The sequence below is a fragment of the Protopterus annectens genome, chromosome 7.part0 (genome assembly GCF_019279795.1).
Source record: "Protopterus annectens isolate FY-2018-M chromosome 7.part0, PAN1.0, whole genome shotgun sequence".
In the NCBI taxonomy this organism is placed as follows: domain Eukaryota; kingdom Metazoa; phylum Chordata; order Ceratodontiformes; family Protopteridae; genus Protopterus; species Protopterus annectens.
The window spans coordinates 937,627,505-937,649,353 of NC_056739.1; positions in this window are offsets into that span (position 1 = coordinate 937,627,505).

Sequence of the window (21,849 nt, forward strand, 5' to 3'; positions counted from 1 at the left end):
TGATCTGCAAGTGATTTTTGTTGCTGGATCTTAGTGGTCTGGTGGTGTGATAGGGTTGGAGTAGATTCTGGAGGGATGGGACATTTAGTGGATGGTTTACTAGTTTGTGGGCAAGTGAGAGTTGCTGCCACTGAAGGAGGTGAGGGAGTTCAAGCCAACCAAGTTCAACAAGTGAGAGACTGTGGTGACTATGGTAGGATGCCCCTGTGGCGAATTTGGCAATTTTGTTGTAGCAGGTCTCTAGCTTGTTTAGATCGTGTTGCCTTAGGTTGGTATATATTGGAGAGGCATAAAGTAGGGTGGAGATGAGGTGGGAATTTGCTATTGAAATCTTTGCTGCTTTGGTGAGAAATTGCTTATTTCTGTATAACACTCCTAGTTTTTTGTGGACTTTTTTTATGGTCATGGATATGTGAATGTCAAATTTTAGTTTATTGTCTATTTCTGCTTCTAGCAATTTGGTGTATTCAGTTGGGTATATAGTGGTGTTGTCTTTTGCTGTGACGTTAAAGTGAGAGTTGTTTTGAGTATGTTTGGTGGGTTGGAAGATGAGTAATTTACTGGGCATCGGATAACCAAGTTTCAACAGAGGAAAAGGCTTCCTATGTGACTTTTTGCAGTTTTGGTAGGGACTGGGCTGAGCAGATGATGGTTGAGTCATCTGCGTGTTGTATGAGTGTGCCATGTTTGGTGGCAGAGGCTAGATTATTGGTGTAAACAGAGAAGAGTAGGGGTCCAAGGATGGATCCTTGGAGAACCCCTATGGAGACAGGTAGCTGGGGAGATATGTCATTCTGCCATACAACGGATTGTTGGCGGTCAGACAGGTAACTCTGAAACCAGTTGGTGACTGATTGTGAGAATGATAGGTTATTGAGGACAGAGATAAGTTGTTTGTGTGGGACCATGTCAAATGCTTTAGATAAGTCTAGGAAAGTAGTAGAGGAGAGATAGCCATTGTTTTTATGCTGAAGGATAGTGTTAGTAAAGGAGAGTAAGGCATGGTGGTGCAATGGTTTGGTTGGAAACCATGCTGAGTACTGGAAAGGAGGTTGTTAGTAAGGAGGTAGTCTGAGATCTGAGAGTGTATGCATCTCTCTAGTATTTTGGTGAGTGGAGAGAGAATAGCTATGGGGCGGTAATTGGTTAGGTCTGTGGATGGTCCGCCTTTTTTATGTTGGAGGTAGGTGCAGAAGAAAAAGAGAAGGCAGTGGGGAGATTACTAGTTGAAGGTGTGGGTTGGAGGGGAGGGGGGGTTGTGTTGTTTAGCTAGTGATAGTATGGTTTGGGTGAAGTGTGTGTTGAATGAGGTAGCACTATTTTCTGAGGAGTGAGGGATGTTAGGAGGAGGGGTACTGACTTTACCTGGGTGGAGGATGGAGTTTATGGAGGCCAGAATTGTTTGGGGCTGTGTTGTGAGGAGTCTAGGGCAGACTGGTAGTATTGGAATTTGTCCTGTTTTATTAGCTTTTTGACTCTATTGCGTAGTTCTAGGAATTTCTGTCTAGTTGAGGGGGTTTTGGTTTTGCACCAGTGCTCCCAGGCTTTATCCCTGTTTTTCATTTTTGACTTAGTGGTTTTCTGTAGCCATGGGGAGGGTTGTGCTTTGGTTCTGGAAAATCATATGGGGGCATGGTAATTAAGGATGTTCAGGAAGGTAGTATTAAAAAATTCAACTGTGTTGTCTAGACTGAGGTACTTTAGAGGATGCCATTTACATTCTTTTGAGGGATGAGATGAATGTGAGTGGGTTAAAGTTTAGTTTTTAACGTATTTGATGGTAGATGACAGGTTTAGCTTGGTATAGGTATTTTTTGAGTAGGAATGTTGGGGAGTGATCACTGAGGCTATCTGATAAGCAGCCTGTCATATATTACTGGGGGCTCTTACTGACTAGTATCCAATCCAGAGTAGTGTGCTTGCTGGAGTTTTTATTTATCCTGGTTGGTGACTGGACTAGTCGGGTGAAGCCATGAAGGTTTACATGATGGGTTGGATGGTTGCCAGAACAGGATTGCCAGTCAATATTGAAATCACCTAAAATGATAGTTTCTTGGGGGAGATGGTAGGTAGACCAGCTGAGGAGATTTTCTAGTGGAGGGATGTTTTGGCCAGGTGGGAAGTAGCATCCAATTATGTTGATGGTTTTGTTTTGGTTTATTTTGAGGTTGGTATATATTATTTCTTCATTGCCTATTTGTGGAGCTGATGATTTTAAGATCTGGATGTTTAGATGCTGTTTAAATATTATAGCTACACCACCTCCTTTCTTGTTTAGCCGGTCTACTCTTGGTATGCCGTAACCTGTAGGGAGTATTTGCTCACTGGTAATGTGAGGTTTTAGCCAGGATTCTGTCAGGATGACTATATCTGGGGAGTACAAGTTTATGGTGGCATGGAGTTCATGGACTTTGTTGGATATACTTCTAATATTTAGGCTTAGTAGAAGGAAGTCACTTGGCTTTCTATTGGCTGTAATATGGGAGAAGTTGTGGTTTCTAGTCTGATGATGAGGATTGGGGTTGGAGATGGTAGGGTCAGGGTTGGGGTGGATGCCTCCACTTAGGGCTAGTTTTGATATGCATGAGGTTATTAGTTTTCTCAGTTTTTGAATGTGTTTGTTTATAAGGGAAACTTTATGATTGTGCTCTGTGGGTAATAGGTATGGTGGGAGGGTTACTATGTTAAGTTGCAAGGGTGCTTTATGTTTGAGTAATATAGTTGGTAGAATATGTGGGGTTGCATAGGGATGGTTCTTGAGATGGTGGGAGGGGAGCTGAGTGAGGGTGAGACATGAGTGGTGGTGTGAGTAGTAGTACAGTGGTAGTGGTTGAGTGGGGGAATGATGGAGCTTTGGTAGGATGTAAGATATGCAAGGAGAGTGCATGCAGTGAGCATAGGTAAGGTATGCTTGTACATGTTAGTTGAGGAGGTGTGAGTAGTGGGAAGATGGAGGAGATAGTGTTGGGTTAGTGCTGTGGTTGGCTATTGGAAAGATGGGAGGGGTTTGTGAGTGCAATAAAGGTGGGACCACTGGGGGCGGGAGGAAATAGGGGGCAGGGTGGGGAGCGAAGTGTGTAGAGACCCTGTTAATTGTTTGTATGAGGGGGCTGAAAACAATCAGTTAACAGATTTAACTGATAAAGGAACATATGATAGTGACAAGGGTGGTTGTAGTTTTAAAAATGGTGCCTGCCACAGGTAATATTTATTAACTTTGGGATTGTCTTAAGGTAATAAACAGGGAAGGGGGAGGGGAGAACAAAGGTGTGAGCAGGCAGTTCTTTGTACTGCTGCTAATGAGCCAAAGCAAAGACACGTTTGTGTTTAAGAAACAATCACAGCTGACCAAGGACTGCTCTGAAACTGTAAGTCATTTCTTAACCATTTCTCAGGTGGAAAAACAGGATATCAGTAGGCTACTGTGGTCTCAGTTTAAATTAACAAACACACAGTATGGATCCGTTATGGATACTATTTGCTAACAGAAGGGAATAAGAGAGAAAGTGGAAGATGCGTGTGTGTGTGTGTGTGTGTGTGTGTGTGTGTGTGTGTGTGTGTGTGTGTGTGTGTGTGTGTGTGTGTGTGGTGGGGGGGGCTGATTACATGCCAAAGCAGAGTGCTCTCCAGGGGAAAATGAATATTGGCTCAAACAGGTAGACACATACTCAAAGTTAACTTTAGCTGTTTGCAGACAGTTCAGACCTGGACTGCGCTTTTCTTACAAGAATGTTAAAGGTGGTACCACAGCTGAATACTTAAGAGTGGTGTTAGGTCTAGAAAAGAAGAGTACAGAGAGGCATAAGCACTTTTGAGATGGTAAATATATATTATAAAGATTATAAAAAACAAACTGAGCAAATAGCTACCGCATGCAGGACAATGCCATGCACCAGCTACTTAGTATATGCAGATACTGAGCCAATTGGAAGAACATCTGTTAGAAAAACCTCAGACAGTTATGCAGTCACAGATAAAAATATAGTGAGCAGCAATCGGTCATGGTTCTCTAATATGATTCTATCCACCAGTAACAGCACAATTATATAGAAATAATTAGACACCAGTATGAGCTGTCTACACACAACACAATTACATGAATAACATTAGTGAACAAGGTGCAGCTATGCAAATAGACCATACATACTATTATACTAGAAACAACTTGGTGCAGCCAAATGCTAGCATGCCATAGTAACTTCCAATAATAAAGCATAAATCATATATGATGTCTAACACAATTCAACATAAACATATACAGTTGTAAAATGTCTAATACAATTCAACATAAATAGTCACTTACAGTTGTAAAACACTTACTGGATATATGTGCACATATACAGGCTGTGTGAAATATTTCTATATCCATCAGTGCACGCATGGCTTTATATGGCTGTATTTCTGCACCAGGGTCCCAATTGTATTTTGCCATTGCTGATGTAGCGGGTGTCTTTCCACAAGTAGCTGATAAAAGAGCACATATACCTGCTATCACAGGCCTCAGTCACATCCATTATTATGTCTTTGGCTGTCTACTGGTGTATTATTTCACCATAGCCCAAGTTATACTCCCATTTTTCCCCCTACTTTTTTATTTGAGTTGCAGGCCTAATGACTGTAAGTGGCAATCAGTATGTTTTGCTGGAAATACCTGTTTTGCACCTGATCTATGCGGTGTGATGCATTTGTGCAGTGAGATGTAGGGGAGAAGAGCCTGGGTTCAAAACTGGGCAGCCGTGTTATTTTGTACATGTACCTAACAATTTAATAAATATATTTAATCATTAAAGCTCAATTAAGCCTAGCTGGGCGAAGCGACCTAGTGCACTGCACCATGCAATTTCACTTAACTCCACAAAAACCCACACTAAAAAATATAAAGAAAAGAAGGAGGTGATAAGAAAGTGGTGAAATGGGGGCAAGCATGGGGAAAACCATTGTGAAAGACAGTTAGGGATGTGCAGGAAGGGTGTAGGAAAGACCCATATTTATCTGTATCTTGTACAGCAACATCTGTGCATTTTGACAGATTTTGTAAATGAATTTGGAATCTCAAACCCCTAAGCCAATTAGAAAAGACTAGTGGTGTCCAGTGGACATGTGTGCAACATGAAGAGCTATGTATAGGGTGATATCATTTTTTTTTGGGACAGGTGCCCATTTTATATTTTTTAAAGGTAAGTGTGTAATGTAGGGGAAGGGACATAAATACATGCAGGGAGGTAAGTTGGGTAGAAGAGATTGCATTTGCAGACAGACAAGACAGACAGGGGTGGTGTGTGACACATGAGGGGAGGTAAACACCTTGGATGGGGAGGGTGTTGTGGAACCAAGTCACACATGCCTCCAGATTGCAGCACCATAACTCACGCCTACATCTATGAGACAGGCAACACTGCTCCTTCACTGCCCTGAGGGTAGCTGTGCTGGAGGCTAGATGCCAGGGTGAGCCTGCCCCATGAGGCATGCTCTTAATCTGGAGCAGGGGGTTTCATAGCTCTGAACAATCCTGTGCACCATGACCGGCAGTTGATCCTGGGTGACTGCAGCCTCTCTGCCACTGTTCCCAGGGGGAGGTTTGGCCCTGTCCTTGAGGTGGTTCCACCCAACACTGCATGTGGTGCCGGGGGAGACATGCTAGGACCCGGTGCCACAGCCATTTGAGGCAAGGTAGGTTGATAACTAGGAACCAACCTACTCCAATGTACTGTGGTAATGGAGGTATAGCAGTAAGTATAGCTTAGTTATTAAGAAAACACTCTTAGTAATAACAGCATGGTAGAACATTGGAAATACAATTATATATCAATGCAAATTATGTGAACCACAGCAATAAATAACATAAAGTCAGTATAACAGCATGTCAGTAACAGTTACAGCATAAGACCAACAAAATAGGTCATTTAACAAGATATGTTAATACGCATACATTATGATACATAACAATAATAACACATGCCCCAATAAACAATTAATTTAACAACATATGTTAATAGTAAATCATAAACAATGAATAGCAGATAGCAGTATTAAATAAATGAAGATAAGGGGTGGGGAGATGGAGAAAATCAGTCCATTAGTAACAGTGCAGCTTACTTCTTTGACAACAGTATTACTATCTATTCCATGGTTCTGTATTTTCTTTATGTTTGCAGAGAGTACAAGTCTCCTAAAGCTTATGTAGCAGGTACATACCTCTCAAGCTATATGCATGGGACACTATGGGCCAAACAGTAGCAACTGCAGTTACACACCTACACAGAACACTTGAACATCAGCTGTACCTATATAACTACAAAGGTGTTCTGTGGGCTGACATGGTGATTCTGTGCAATTTAGGTACTCATTGCCATGGTATTCCTGTAGCAAACAGATTAGGCACTATTAATTACATAATGTGAAATCATAACACTTGAGAGACATGCATGTGTACAGTGCAGACACTAAACACCAGTCATGCCTTGGTTGGCAGCGCTGGGTATAGAACCCAATAGCAGTGACTGCGACTTCAGCAACTTTTAACAGACACTCCAGGCATACAGCCATACCAGGATTACACATAACATTTCTGACTGCACATTGCTGAGTTTAGACATTCCTACTAATGATTTTAACAGTTTGGGAAATCTAAACAAAGAATTATCTACTCATAATACAGGTTACTTCACCCATTTACCTGTAGTTCCTGTGAAGAGAGAATTTGTGAACATTACATGACTACTACAGTAATATTTAGTGCTACCTATCACTGGATTTGAACTCTGGTCTGTGTTTGGCAAAATGTACTATATACAGAGCATGTAACAAACTGATCTACTGAACCACTGCTGATTACGGATTGACTGACATTTGCCTAGATTTACCTGGAACCAAACTATGACCTGGTGATCTGGCAGTATTACTACAGTGTTATACTAGACTGCAGTGACAGTAGAACACTCATGCATGAAATACAAGAATAATGCAAATAGTAGGCATGCTATATATCAGTCTAACAATGCTGGAGTACACAATTTATTGTTAGTGGGTTGAAATATCTGTGAAGTCAATAAACAGTATAAGATCATGGAATGGGCTACCACACCCATATACCTTGCTTACCTGATGTTCGTGGATGACAGAGCATCATGTGAACAGTGTTAGCCTAGCGACATTCTTGAACGGTACTATATGTGTTAGACAATACATTTGCATTCTACAGCTGTTAGTGTTATACTTGACTGCAGCACTTTACCTTACAGCCTGAATGCATATAGCTCTATTGCAATGGTTATAACAAGACAATTCTGATGTACACCATTGTCCTTAATGTCACTGGTATTGATTCGTGTTTTATTGATGAACAATTGGCATTATTTATGTCTTGCAATACAGCTCTAATTCCACATTCATTGCACTACAGATTTTATTGTATATAGTTTCATTCAGTTACTGTTATTGTTTTGTGTTTTTATTAAGCAATAGTTGACATTATTTATTTATTTCAAAACAACTCTAATTCCACATTTAATGAACTACAGACTTTATTGTATATACGTTAATGCAGATACTGGTATTGTTTTTTGTTTTTATTGTGCAACAGTTTGCATTATTCATTTCTTTCAAAACAGCTCTAATTCCACAATTATTGCACTACAGACTTTACTGTTTGTACTTTAATGCAGTTACTGCTTCACTCTTCCTTGCTTATATCACTACACTTTGCATAATATGTCCTTACTCACCACACTCACGATGCAACCTGGCCAGGTGCACAGCATGCGACTCAACATTGTGAGCCCTCTCCTCTGCAGCTGTTGGCAGAGAAGCACACCATTATGCATACCAGTTTGGCAGACATTCAGATTACATATTAGTGAAACAGAGGCAAAATTACTTACATACTTGTGGGGCATTCCCTGCATGAGCTTCTTGGATCCAGGTGTCGAAGAGATCCCCCTTTCTTCATTTCAGGTCATCATGGTGGTGACAACACTGTTCACCTGTGCAGGGCATACCTGTAACACTGGTGAGTTCTCTGACCAGCCATTCCCAGGACTCCACCTTCATCCTGAGCCCTGAAAACTAGGTGTCCAACCATGAGCCTGGACTCCAGACAGCCCCAACCCTGCACACAAAAGCATGCACCTTCACCAACACCAGCCATAGTACCCTTCAGAGACAGACCTCCAATAGATTCTGCTGTATTCCCACCTTTTGGGCCTAATATAGGCTGTTTTCCCACTCTTATACTTCATTGGGCAATGTTCAAAAAACTCTGTTTCACTTAGCACCATGCAAATCAGTGCAGCTGAGCTCAGAATCGTGAAAACTTGCAAAACCATAAGTCTAAGCGGATCTTAGCAGAGTGCAGTCCAGCCAAGCAGGGCATAAACATTGCCAGCCATTATCATGTTTATGTGCTGCTTATTAGGTCTTAGCAGGTCTCAGCAGGGCTTAACAGAGCACAGTGGAGCTATATTTTAAATTAATCTGCAAAATGTGTATTTTAAAATTAACTATTTATTTGCCTTCCTTGTATTCAAACTCTGGACCTACTATATATGGAGCTGTGACTCTACCCATTAAGCTATGTGGATACTTAAACATAAGCTGTACCTTTACATATAACACTGATCTACCTATAAGTAATGCTAAGCACTACAGAGCATTGCACAAACACACTCAGATATGCTTAAACCTACATTTAAATAAATAACTAAATGCATCCAGTTTCTATTTTAAGATGTGTTAAAATTGTCTGGGCACCAATCAGTATTGCTGCTGTCTGCACCTTGCCCAGCAAACATGCTATTTTATTACAAAAATGAAAAAGTAGCATAACACTAATGGACAGTCCGGGGAGTCTCTTACTCATCTGCGGACATGGTTACCACTACACCTCTCCCTACACCAATTTAATATTCATGTTCCTTGGCTCTCCCTTGACAACACACCATCATTAATATGCATGGCGTGCTGCCGAGGGGGAACTTTGTACACAGACATTGTAACAGTTCATGTAGGCTCTACAGTGCGGCTACATGGACTTTATTAAATCCTGGTGTATATCTATTCATATTTATAAGATTCATTTAATGATTCCCATAACATTTATCCAGTAAAGAAGTTAGACTTACTGGTCTACAATTCTTTTTCAGATATTTCCTGTCTTTCTTATAGATTCATGTTATTCATGAATATTACCAATCACAAGGAGCTATATCATTTAATAACAGTTTATAAAATAAAATATGAGTTACATTTTATGTAATATGCTTTAACAAACTTCCTGACATATTATCAATTCCCACAGAGGTTGATTTATTTATTCTATTTAGATAGACTTATAAATAATATACTCAGTAATTGATCACAAATGTCTTGTCACATATTTGATAATAATATATTGAATTCACTCACAATTATATATTCTTCATTAATTTATCACTGAATGTAATCATACTAGTAGACAATGGTGGGGATTTAATAAACTTCGTGTAGGAGTAGTTAGGTCCTACATGGAGGGTACTATTGCCGTGTCTGCTGCTCCCCCTCAGCAGAACGCCTTCTATATTAATGAAGACATGCTACTGAGAGAGAGAGAGAGAGAGACATGTAACATGGTTACAAAATCAGTGTAGGGGGTGTGTGTTACGATGTCTGGAGTTGAGTAACACACCCCCTGCACTGTTAAAGTGCTGGATGGCACTTAAATATTAAAGTTAAGTGTGTTTTTTTGTGTGTGTGTTTGCATGGTGCGGCACAGCACTTAGCAATGGACACATGCCAGACATTTAAAAATAGAAACCGGATACTTTTAATTTTAAGTTCAAAGGTCATGTTTAAGCATAGCTGAGTGGGTTTGTGCAGGGCGGCATGGTGCTCAGCAGTGCTTAAAAGTAGCTGAGAGCTATATAGAAATGTATAGCAGTAGTCATCATATCCATGAAGCTGAATGATCAGAGTCATGGCTCTGTGTGCAGTAGGTGCATGGTTTGAATACACAAACAGGCCATTCATCTTTTACATCTGATAGCAAAGTTTGATAAATTAATTTTTTTATTGATGTATGTATTAACATTTGCTAGCCAGGTTAGTCCAACTGGACCAGAAGCCCATTATTAGTGGAGACCCAAGGAGAAAAGATCCACTTACACACAAGTTTACAATACCTAAAATACACACTCCAAAATAAAAAAATTAAAAAAACATAAGGTCAGGAAATATAGAAGTGCAATACATGCATATAATAAAGTAGTAGTAATAAACACATAGTTTAATATTTGTTAATTTTTCTTTAAATCTGGTTTGCCCTTAGCTAAGCTCTGCTAAGCACTGCTAAACACTGCTAAGCCAAGCCAGGCAGTACTTAAACAGGACCCATTTAGCAGTGCTTAGCAATGTGCAGCTCCACTTAGCTGGTCTAGGCACTGTCAAGAAAACCCTGTTTAAGCAGTCGTAGCTCAGCTAAGCTGGTTTGGGCACTGCTAAGCATTGCCAGTTTAAGCTGCTCAGCTGAACTCAGTGGGATTGTGTGATGCTAAGCAGAGTGCCCTATTTTTAAAAATGGCCCAATGGCAGCAAAGGATGGGAAAACAACCTTATTTAAGTGCAACAGGTGGGAATATATCTAGTATCTGTTGGAGTTCGATCTTGGCAGAGAATATGGCAAGAGTTGGAGAGGGTGCATGCTTCTGCACACAGAGCTGGGGGATATTGGAGTCCAGGGTCATCGCTGGACTCCTTGTTAAAAACCATGACATCTGGCTGATGCAGGGCCATTACCAGTGGTCAAAATAAAAATCTGAAGCCTCGGACCAGCTGACACATGACCTCATCAGTGCAACTGGTTTCCCCCGCACAGGAGAGCAGGTTCATCATCATTATGATGACCTCAAGCATAGGAAGGAGGATCTCTTGGCCACATGGATCCAAGATGCTCAGGCTGACAATGTCCCACAAGTTTATAAGTATTGTAAGCATTATTTACCAAATTCTAGTATGAATATGTGATAGACAGGTATGCATAATTGTGTTTTTCTCTCTCCCACAAATGCAGAGGAGAGGGCTCACAACCTGGAGACCCATGCAGGGCACCTGGACAGGTTGTCCCATGAGTGTGGTGAGTACGCATAAAGCTTGCAATCTATAATATAAATAATAAAGTAAAGTAGTAACTGCCAGTAGGTATATTCTGTTTTGAGTGTACTGCAATGAATGTATGTGGTCATAGACCAGGACTGATATAAGTGAGTAATGCCAGGTACAGTTCAATATAGATGAAAGCATGAAACCTGCTAATGTCAATGAAAGAAAGTTCCAACTGCATTAATAATGTTAAAGAAATAAAAGTTTATACTATATTAATGATGTTAAGGTAATAAAGTACAACTGCATTCATAATGTTAAAGAAATAAATTCATCTGAATTCATAATCTTAAGGAAATAAAGTTCAACTGGATTCAGAATTGTTAAGGAAATACAGTTACTACTGCATAAATTGTGGAATAACAGTCTTGCAACACCTGCATTATCTAAAGTGTTCATCACAAAGACTGTTAGATGTATACCAATCAGTGTTTCATGTCACCCCTTATAAAGCTGTGTTGTGCAAAGTGTGTGTTTTGGGCTGTTGGTCATGAACTTGTGTATTACACATTCTGTGAAGTGAACACAGGAATAAAACCATAATGTTACTGAAGGTTAGCTGATAAAGAACTGTTGTGCAAAACTGTAGATGTGGAGCTGTACTGCAAGATATAATGCATTATGTTAAGATCTGAACCTAGAATAGCAATGGTTAAGTTATAATAGTGTGTTTATCTCAGGATTGTCATGTGTTAATAATTGCATTTCATCTATATGTATTACTTAGTTATGCTGCTGTAGGCAAGTATGAAACTGTAATAGCTGTAGACTGCAAATATACCATCTGCAACTGTATATGGGTGAGGTAGGCAACCCAGCACTCAGATATGGTCTGTACACATCACACATATTCCCATCCTCTAGGGGTTAAATGTGTACACCTGCATTTCAAGTATTAATACTCAGTTCACCTACTATCTCTGTCATGCATGAATCTTATGTGTGTGTGTGTTCAAGTGACACTGCAGTCTTGTATGACACTCTACCTCTATCACCAGGACACAATTTGTTACCAGGTGAGCTCTAGGCATATATCAGTCAACTAAAATCCTGCAGTGACTCAGTAGCTCGGTGTAATAAATGCTAGGTGTGCTATACATTTTGTCACACACACCTGGGTTTGAATTCAGGGACAAGTACTACTAAATATTAATAGAAACTGTTATGTGTTGTTAACAGATGTTCTCCCCACAGAAATTACAGATAAATAAATGGCTGTAGTAGCTGTTCAAATGGTTTACTAATTTGTGTGTCCAGATGTACCAGAGTGTTCACAGCATTGCTGAGCAAAGTAATAAGACTGTATTAAATAAAAAGTCAACAAGTACAAAACTAATACAAATTATTAAAATAAATAGAACTGTTTAATCTTGGTATGGCTGTATGCCTGGTATGTCTGTGAATGTCTGCTGATAGTTTAACCCCATGCCTGCCAGGGATGGCATGATAAGCATAAACTTTTTGTACTGTGCACAATACATGTCTCTCAAGTGACAAGCTGTCATAGACTGTGATCACTGTTGCCAAATCCATGGGACACAGATTTAACAGCCACATGATTTATTTCAATAGCACAGTCACACTACATCAGTCCACAGTACACCTTGATAGTCACATATGTTCCCCTGACATGTAATAGTCCCCTGTAGTTGTGTACCTGCAGGTGTTACAGCTTGGCCCATACTGTCCCATGCGGATAGCTTGAGAGGTGTGTAGGTGCTACAGAAGCTATAGGGCACGTATATACATAAATTAAGGGCAGACCTGTAGAGTACATAAGAGTTCTGTTGCAAACAATATACCCTATACTGGTAGTAATGGCATCTATTTCTCTCTCCCCAATCCTTATCTGCATCATAATTCCTAACTGAAGGCTCATTTGCCAAGGTACTAGGAAGCACCAATAGATTTGTTACATCTGTTTATCGGAGTTCGTGTGGATTGTGTTCTGGCTCTACTTTTCAGTTCTGTTGGTTTCTTTTCATAATTTATTATTCTTATACATCGAGTATGGTTTACTTTTAACATATGTTGCTCTCAAAATGTTATGTTGGGCCTTGTGTTTTATTATTACGTATTACAATGGTTGCATACTAACATACATTATTGAATTACCTATGCTGTTCCCCTTATGCCAATAACTTTTACTGGCATGCTGTTACAATACTGACTGTTTCCCAGTTATTGTTGTGTTCTATATGCTATGCAATGTTACGTTACTGGGTATGTGATTTGTTCTGGCATGCTGTTACAACTAACCACATGTTCTCTTCATTACTAACCTATACACTTTGAAAAACCTCAACACCATAGCTCAACTGGGTAGGCCAGTTCCCGGCAATCTGCCTAATCCACTTCAGCTGGCCATAGCAGTGGTTTCCAGCACATATGGGACCCAACCTGAAGCTGCCCCCTCTGCTTGTCCTGCACCCCCTCGGGTTGGAACTGCTTCAGAGGATGGCGCCCATCCCCCCTGGGAGCGGGGTCAGAGATGAAGTGGTCACCCATCGACAGCTACCAGAGGTAGTGTGCAGAATCATTCACCATGGTTTGGATGATTGTCTGCACTAGACTGAGGGCAGACTGGCCAACCTGGAGGGGCAGGCTGGCACAGACACCCAGCCCCCAGCACAGCCACCTTCGGGGCCGTGAAGGAGCAGTGCTGACTGCATATGGGTGGGGATGCTCAGTCCCACTGCCGCCATCTGAGGGCACATGGCTGTCTGATTCCACAACATCCTCTCTGTCCAAAGAGTTTATCCCCATGTGTCATACACCACCCCTGTCTACTGTCTTGTCTGTCTTGTCTGTTTGCAATTGTACATCTCATAGCCAACATATCTCCCCACACATACCTATATCCCTTCCCCAACATGCCACTCTCTCCTTAATAAAATGGCATCTGTCCCATAAAAATAGTATCGTTGCATACATAGCTCACCATTTTGCACCCATGTACATTGCCCACAGTAAATCATTACAGCAATTAATCAACACAGTTATGTTGCCAACACCCATACCTCTGGGATGTGAGGCTTGAAATTCCAAATTGTCCACCACCAGCTGTTGCTGTAGAAGAAATGTAGAGCTATGTTCCTTTCATACATCTGTCTTGCACAAGGGGCTCCAAATTCCAAATTCTCCACAACCTGCACAGCTGTTGCTGTACAAGAAATGGAGAGCTGTGGTCCTTTCATACAGCTGTCCTACACATCCATGTCTGCCTTTCATATTGTTTTTCCCCCAATTGCCTCATTTCACCACTTTCTTATTGTCCCTTTTTTCTATTCTTGGAAATAATTCTTGTTTAACTGTACTGCACATCAGCAAACTGATCACTGCTGCCAAATCTCAAACCCATGAGGCTGTCAATTACAACTAAGGCATACTGCATTAGCCCAATAGGCCACTCAGCTCTGAAGACTAACAGGTTTTTCCATAAACTTATACTGAGTATCAGTGATGTACATCAGAAAAAACTTCTGCCTTGCCAAATCGCAAACCAAGGACACTGTTGATTACATTGCAGTGCATTAGCCCACTAGGCCAGTCAGCTCTAAGGAATGATAGGTGTTTCCATACACATATCCTATCAGTGATGCACATTAGCAAAAAAATATACCCCTAGCTAGTCTCAAACCCAGGACCCTGTCAACTGCAATACAGTACATTAGCCCATTAGGCCACACACCTCTGAAAAATGGCAGCTGTTTCCATACACATATCCTCAGTGCCACTGACACACTGCGTGTACATATAAAGGAGAAAATGGCAGCATACTTGGGACTGTGATGCAGACACCAAACCAGTGCACAACCAAATAAATGCTGATGGATGTACGTGAGGCCTAAGATAGCAGGTACAGCTGACAACTGCACAGACTGTTGCAGAATATCCACAGCTGTGCCACCTACGTTTGGCATGGTTGTCACAAAACCTATTCTGTGTGCTGAAGTACTGGCAAGTCAGTACACTATGAGAATACAAAATCATGTCAGACAGTTCAGTGTCACATGTCATACCCATATGTACACACGTGTTCATGCCAATCCTGTGTAACATACTGTTTGCATGCACACATGTCTTGCAAAAGCACCTGCTATAGTATTGACTCAGTAGCTCAATCTGTCCATTCCTAGCATGCTTTACATTTATCCACCCGCAGTCCTGCTGCCATTCCAGCCTGTTGCATGTCAGGTAAACACTTGTCAAAACAACAAATACATGACTGAGCCCTGCAATTTTTAAGCAGAACTGGTTGCTGCTACTGCAGTCACTGCCACCCATATTAGCATGGCAAAGGCCTGTAGTTTGGGAAACACTTCACAAATATGTACAGGCATTCTAAATGTCACCTACCACTCTCTTAGTTTGTTACTGCCTTTGGACTCTCTGGATGGCACTATTACATGACATATGTACCTGAGGCACATGCCTCACCTTTACTGCTATGGGTACCATCAATCTGGCTATGCTGTCACAACAGAGCTGACACTGCTCCCTCACACACATGTACAGCTTGCTATTCCACAATGTTTTCACAATCCCCAGTATGATTTCTGGCCAGAATGCAGCAGTTGCAGCCTTCAACATCTGCAGCAGTATGTTCAGCTACCTCCCACAGACCTACCATACTTCCCAAACACCTAGAACAGGGGATCCACACAACAACCATACAGAAAAGAGTGGGGGGAATGGTCAAGTGACAGGGGCATGTATCACAGTCTTCCCCTACAAACATAAACAGCTAACAGACCAGTGACTACTGCAGCAGCATGCATATTCTGAGACAAATGACATATGACATTCACATCTGTCTGTCCTCTTACTGACCTAAACCTACATTGTGAAACAGTAAACTGCCACATAATCAGAAAGTCTGTTCAAAAACGGCCAAGCATAGCATACCAAACTGCGGATATACCACACAAATCTGGACAGTGGACAGTATTTTTACCTACCCCCTGTGATGCTGTAGTCCCTACACCTCTATGTACATCACACAGGCCAGGAAAAGGGCCAAGGCTTACATGAAGACCTTAAATATAGCACTTTGTTGCCGTGCCATTGGCTAATGAAAATGCAACCCAGCTATTCTAGATGCAATTAGCAAGTGTGTGCCACAGATTGGTGTACAGGCAATTACCTGTTCATGAGCATTATCAATAAAAAGGGAAGCTGCCACCTATGGTCAACAGGTCTGTGACTTTCTTTACAAAGATAGACTGCAAGAACATAAGCATTATAATACAGGATTTTGGCACATAAAGAAAAACAATACTATACCAAGTAGGTAATAGAAGTCCCTATGTAATGGGATGCAGATTGGAGGATGCAGTTTTGGGACATAGGGATTACACTAGTAGGTCTGCACTACATATCTTGGAATGACATGTTGCTGTGACTCAGCTGTCTAGCACCTACAGGCTTCCATTTTGGCTCTGTCTGCTGTGACATAGATCACACCTGTGGCCCTCTGAGTCCCTCCAAAAATGGTTTGGCTCATGTACGAATACTACTGGATTGTGTTTTAGATAATACTGACAGCACCTACTGGTGGATACAGCTAGCATATCACATGATGTACTGTCAGTCAGCTCCTCTCAGTCTGTGAATGTCACACAGGCATACTTCAAACATTGTGCAGGTGTCCCTGACCACCCCTGATCTACTCTGGCTAGGAAACTGTGTACTTCACACACGTATCCCATCATTTAAGAGCTATGCCTAGCATAACTGTTGACCCCCTACAGCAGGACAGCAGGTTATAACCAGTAGTAGTGGGGGATATAGGCCTGGCCTCAGCGACATATCAAGCATACAGTGTAATGGAATGAATACAGTACCAGATATTAATGTACCATAAATGTTTTCTGAGGGGTGTGGCATGTGACAACCAGATTACCCACAGTCTGGAAACAAACATTATGTATTGTCCAACTGTTTGCCACACATCCACATTTGTTTGGCAAAGGGTCCACATATATCACATATATCAGGTACATGTACACATTCTGTAAATGTCTGTGTACTGCAGATGTCGGATACCTACAGGAAAGATATCCCACAGCACGTTTGCAGTGCTGTCTGTGACTGGGTCACACACATGTTGCTGGACCGTCCCCATACACTTGTAGAAACACTCACCCATGTGTCAGATGGTGGCTATATGACATGGTACTGGGATGTTGCCCACAGGGGATACAACGCAATAGATGGTACTGATGGGTGTGGAGACATGACAACACAGTCCATAACAGTACACATGGCCATAACTGATATACCTAGCATCATAGAAGGTTAGTAGGCTATTGGCCCTGAGACCGTCATAAGCCTAGCTCAGGGTTTAGGCCATGTTATGCAAGTCACCACCCAGTGCAAGTCCAACAGGGACACAGGTAGTATCCCAAGGGTGTATGACCTGTTTACCATCTAGTTATCCAGGTGTCACCTAAAAAGGGGTAAAGAGGTACTCTGCCTGATGTGGATAGGGTGTCCATTCCATAGCTAGGTGAGTGTCTGGGACACACATCTGACCCACCAAGTCTTGTTGATGTCACAGATCAGGTTGAGGGCACAAGTGAGGGTTACTCGACTGGAGCCTGAGTTGCAGATGTGTAGCAGTCCCATAAAGGTGGAATCACCTTCTATGCCACACAGCGGTCAGCTCAGAGGAGTCTGCATGAAACTGCATAGAGGGATGACCTTGTAGCCTATCTGTGTATGGTAAATATTTGAGGCCATGGTATTCCCTGATGAGGAACCTCTATGGTTCCCTCAGCTGTTGCATGTGCTTTGTGAGGTACATGATGAAAGGGGCATTATTAGGAAGGAATACAGGGATGTTATGAGCCACATGTCCCTGGATGAGATATCATTATGTATCAGGTGGGCCATGTAGAAGGTTTTCCTTACAAAGGAAGCAACATGGTGATCAAATTTCATGGTGCCATCAACCTGTGTGCCCAAATCCCTCATGACTGATTGCGTGCTTAAGTTGCTGATGTTGTTAGTAATGTGATAATTTGCGGGGATGTCACTCTCCCCAAAGGGGATGATGTTGCATTTTGTGGTATGCAGCCTGAGCCCATGTGTCTGGCACCACTCATGTGTCTGCATGATACCCTCTTGGTGGATGTCCACATCACTACAGGACTTAGTGACAGCACCCAGCATCCACTCTTCTACAAATGAGGTCGGCCATAGCCCACTCATTGTGCCCTGCACCTCAGAAGAGTAAATCACACATAACAGAGGCCCCAAGACAGAACACTGAGTTACACCACTATTTATGGATCTACCGCTTGAGGTGGCTTCCCCTATATTGAGTAGGTGGGTGTGCCAGTGTGCTACCCATCTAGTAACATATGGATTGATACCTAGTTGAGAGCATATATCTATTATAACCAAGTGAAGAATACTGTGAAAATCTTTGGACAGGTCAAGATAGGCAGTGTGCACTTTCTTCCTCTCACCCATGGCTTTAGTGACTGTGTCAAAGAAGTCAACCAAATGTAACAAACATAATCCCCCCTTGCTGAGGCCACCTTGTGCATGATCAAGTGTGTGGAGGTCACCAATGTCCTTGTTAATGAGGTTCATGTTAATCTGCTCCATGGCTTGCAGATCATCTGTGGATGCTCCACCTTAGTGTAAAGGTATGACAGTAGGTGTCCTCTACTTTTCTGGGACAAAGGCAGTATTCAAGTTTGGGTTGAATACAGTGCCTAATGGTGCTGCAGGTTCATGGTTGAGGTCATGTAGGATGCATCCTGCAATGTCATCAAGTTCCATGGAGGCTGTATTCCATGACTTTGAGAGGCCAGTGATGACCTGTTCCCTAGATATAAGGGGAAGGAGGCAGGCACTGAGGATGTCCTGATGTACTGATGGGGGGACAGGGGGTGAAGCTTTCACTGACTCTGTCAGGCAGCAAGTTTGGTATTTCTACAACACGTGTCTATCTGGTGTGCCTGACCACCACATCTGAGCAGGTCTGGCTGCTTTCTTTGAGGTTGCAGACATATATGAAGAAGGGGATACAACTGCCTGTAGTTGATGTCGCCAATGTGGGCTTGGAGTTTGCTTTACAGGATTTCAGTAGTAATCTTATTTGCTTGTACAGGCTAAGGATACATTACTTCACACTAGTCACCTGCTCTTTCTTGATCTTGGAAAGCAATATTTAACTTCTGTTAGAGTGTAATTATTGCAGATGTCCACCACATAGGTTTACTCATCTTTGCAGAGAATGATGTAGTCCTGTTGTGTATACCTGACTCCATGCATCTATACAAATGCACATATAGTGCTTTGGTGTATTTGTGGATACTGGTGCCAGTTCCTACAGAAGGAGAGGGTGCTGTGAAGCTTGTTATGCCATCATTCAGGAGGCTGTAATAAATTTTGGAGATGTTTGTATGTCTGATCCTAGCTAGATGGGTATTGTGGGAGATGGTGACTGCAAACCTGACCACTTTATGGTTAGGTTTACCATGGAGGATGATACTGTAGGGATGCTGCCGTGGTTACCCATGTTGTCTATTATCAACTCCCAGAAATCTTCACCTCATGAGTGGGTAGCAACTAGCAGTTCCAAGCTGTTTGCATTGTCAGATTCAATGACTCTCTGGGCATTTGTGTGCTGGCATGAGCTGTTCTTTTAATGTATGTGCAGGTACATGGAGTAACCCAGGATCAGAGTACAGGGTCAAATCCAGATAGATTTGAACAGGTCTATATAGGCAGAATGGTCTTCCTGGTCATATGTGGTGGCCGGTAGCTAGCTATGATTTGAATAGGGGTCTTGGCAATGGTTAACTGCACCGGGAGTGTCTCCTGTGCATCTTCCTGTTTGACCAGCCTGGAGGTGTATATGTCTTTCATTATATAGTGAAACTCCATGTCCCTTAGCTTCCCATACCTTGGGGTCTGACTATATGATAGAATGGGTGAGCATGTAAGGTTGGAGTGCTCTCTGCAGCTATGAACCATGTGTCTGTCAATGTTGTCTTCCTCCTCACAGGTGACCATGAGGGTTGGAGTCTGTCCCCACTTACAACCTGATGTCAGTGTCTCATCAGACTCTGATGATGATGGTGGCCATAGTGAGGCACAGGCTGGGTTATTGGGGGCTGCATCTGCCCCATAGGTTGAGATCCCACTTCTTCCCACAATGTCCCCACACACAGTCAATATGCCCACACATACCGAGTCCCCTGTGCCCAAAGATATTGGACACTCAGAGGGTGGTGGCATAAAATAGGAGAGTGTGGTGACTATGGCATCTGTGACTTTAGACACTAGCCATACAGAGAGCTGGTGATGTCCCACACAGGCAGATTGACAGGGGTGCTCAAGGAGGACTGCTGCCTATTCACTACTTGTCACAAGTGTCACATCATGAGTCACATGTTTTGTTCCATCATGGAGGCACAGGCATGTTCTGAATGTAACACCAGATGGATGCTCAGGATCATGGATGCATCACTGTCTGGGATCCATGACTCCATCCACAACATTGGTGATGCCATGCATCATTTTGCTGATGTAGTGGACAGACAGTGGGGTGAGACATTGTCAGTCCTTAACAGCACATTGTCTATGCTGAAACATGTGATGGGAGTAGGGCGTCAGACATGTGGGTGTAGGTCAGCACCACCATCAGCTAAGAGTCCACGTGGCCATGCACAGTCATGCTACCGTAGTGGCAGTACCACCAACACTATGGCAGGGACGTTGCTGTCCACACCACAATGTGGCAGGCTATGGGCATGTGGTCCTGGTTGGTCCTGTGAAGGAGATGGTCCCAGCAGACACCAGTCACCATCAGCAAGTAGTACCGCATCTGATCCTGGGCGTGGTCATGCCAGTGCCACTCCTGGCAGTCCAAGTTCCTGTGTTTGTGTCCAGAGATGGAGAACTGTACATTCTGCCATGTACGATCCACAGCTGTCCAACATACGCTTGTTTAGGGCTAGTACATGGCTTGACTGTGTACCCGCACACACTCACACATCACTGCCACATGCAGATCACCAACAGACACACACAGCTTCTCCCCATGGCCCAGCTGACCAGCACCCCTCCAGAAACACACACACAATGTCAACTGTGTGGCACACCCTTGGCCTTTGTCAACATCACACCCTTTGCATGTAATGATACCTGTGCCACATCCCTGTAATCCATGCCATCGATGCAGGGACATGCAACTATGTGTCTGATGCGCAGGGTGACTATAGTACAGTTAAAGACAGTTTGTAGTGCAGTAGTGTTATGCCTTGTAAGGTGCTGTCTGCTGGCATTTGCCATGAGTACACATCAAAATGTATGTACCTTTGTTCCATGATGCTGCATTGGTGGTAGTATTGCTGACTGGCTGTGGTGTGTATATGTAGAATAATGTGTCAGGAACAATGGGGGCAGACAACCTAATCTTGCAAGCATAACCCGTGACACAATATGCTACTCATGATGCATGTCACCTGGGAGTTCAGTAGGATCAAAGGTTCATAGGATCATAGGAGGTTATTAGAGTAATATTCCTGGGGCACTTAGAAGACTAGCAATTATTTTATCCCGAAAAAGAAACATCAGTCAGCACTTGTTGCCCCTGTCAATGAGGGATACAGGTGAGACCCCTGGGACAGGATTGTGGTTTCCCATCCACTCATCCTGGGTGAGCTTGAAGAGGGTCAGCATGGTACTCTATTTGAC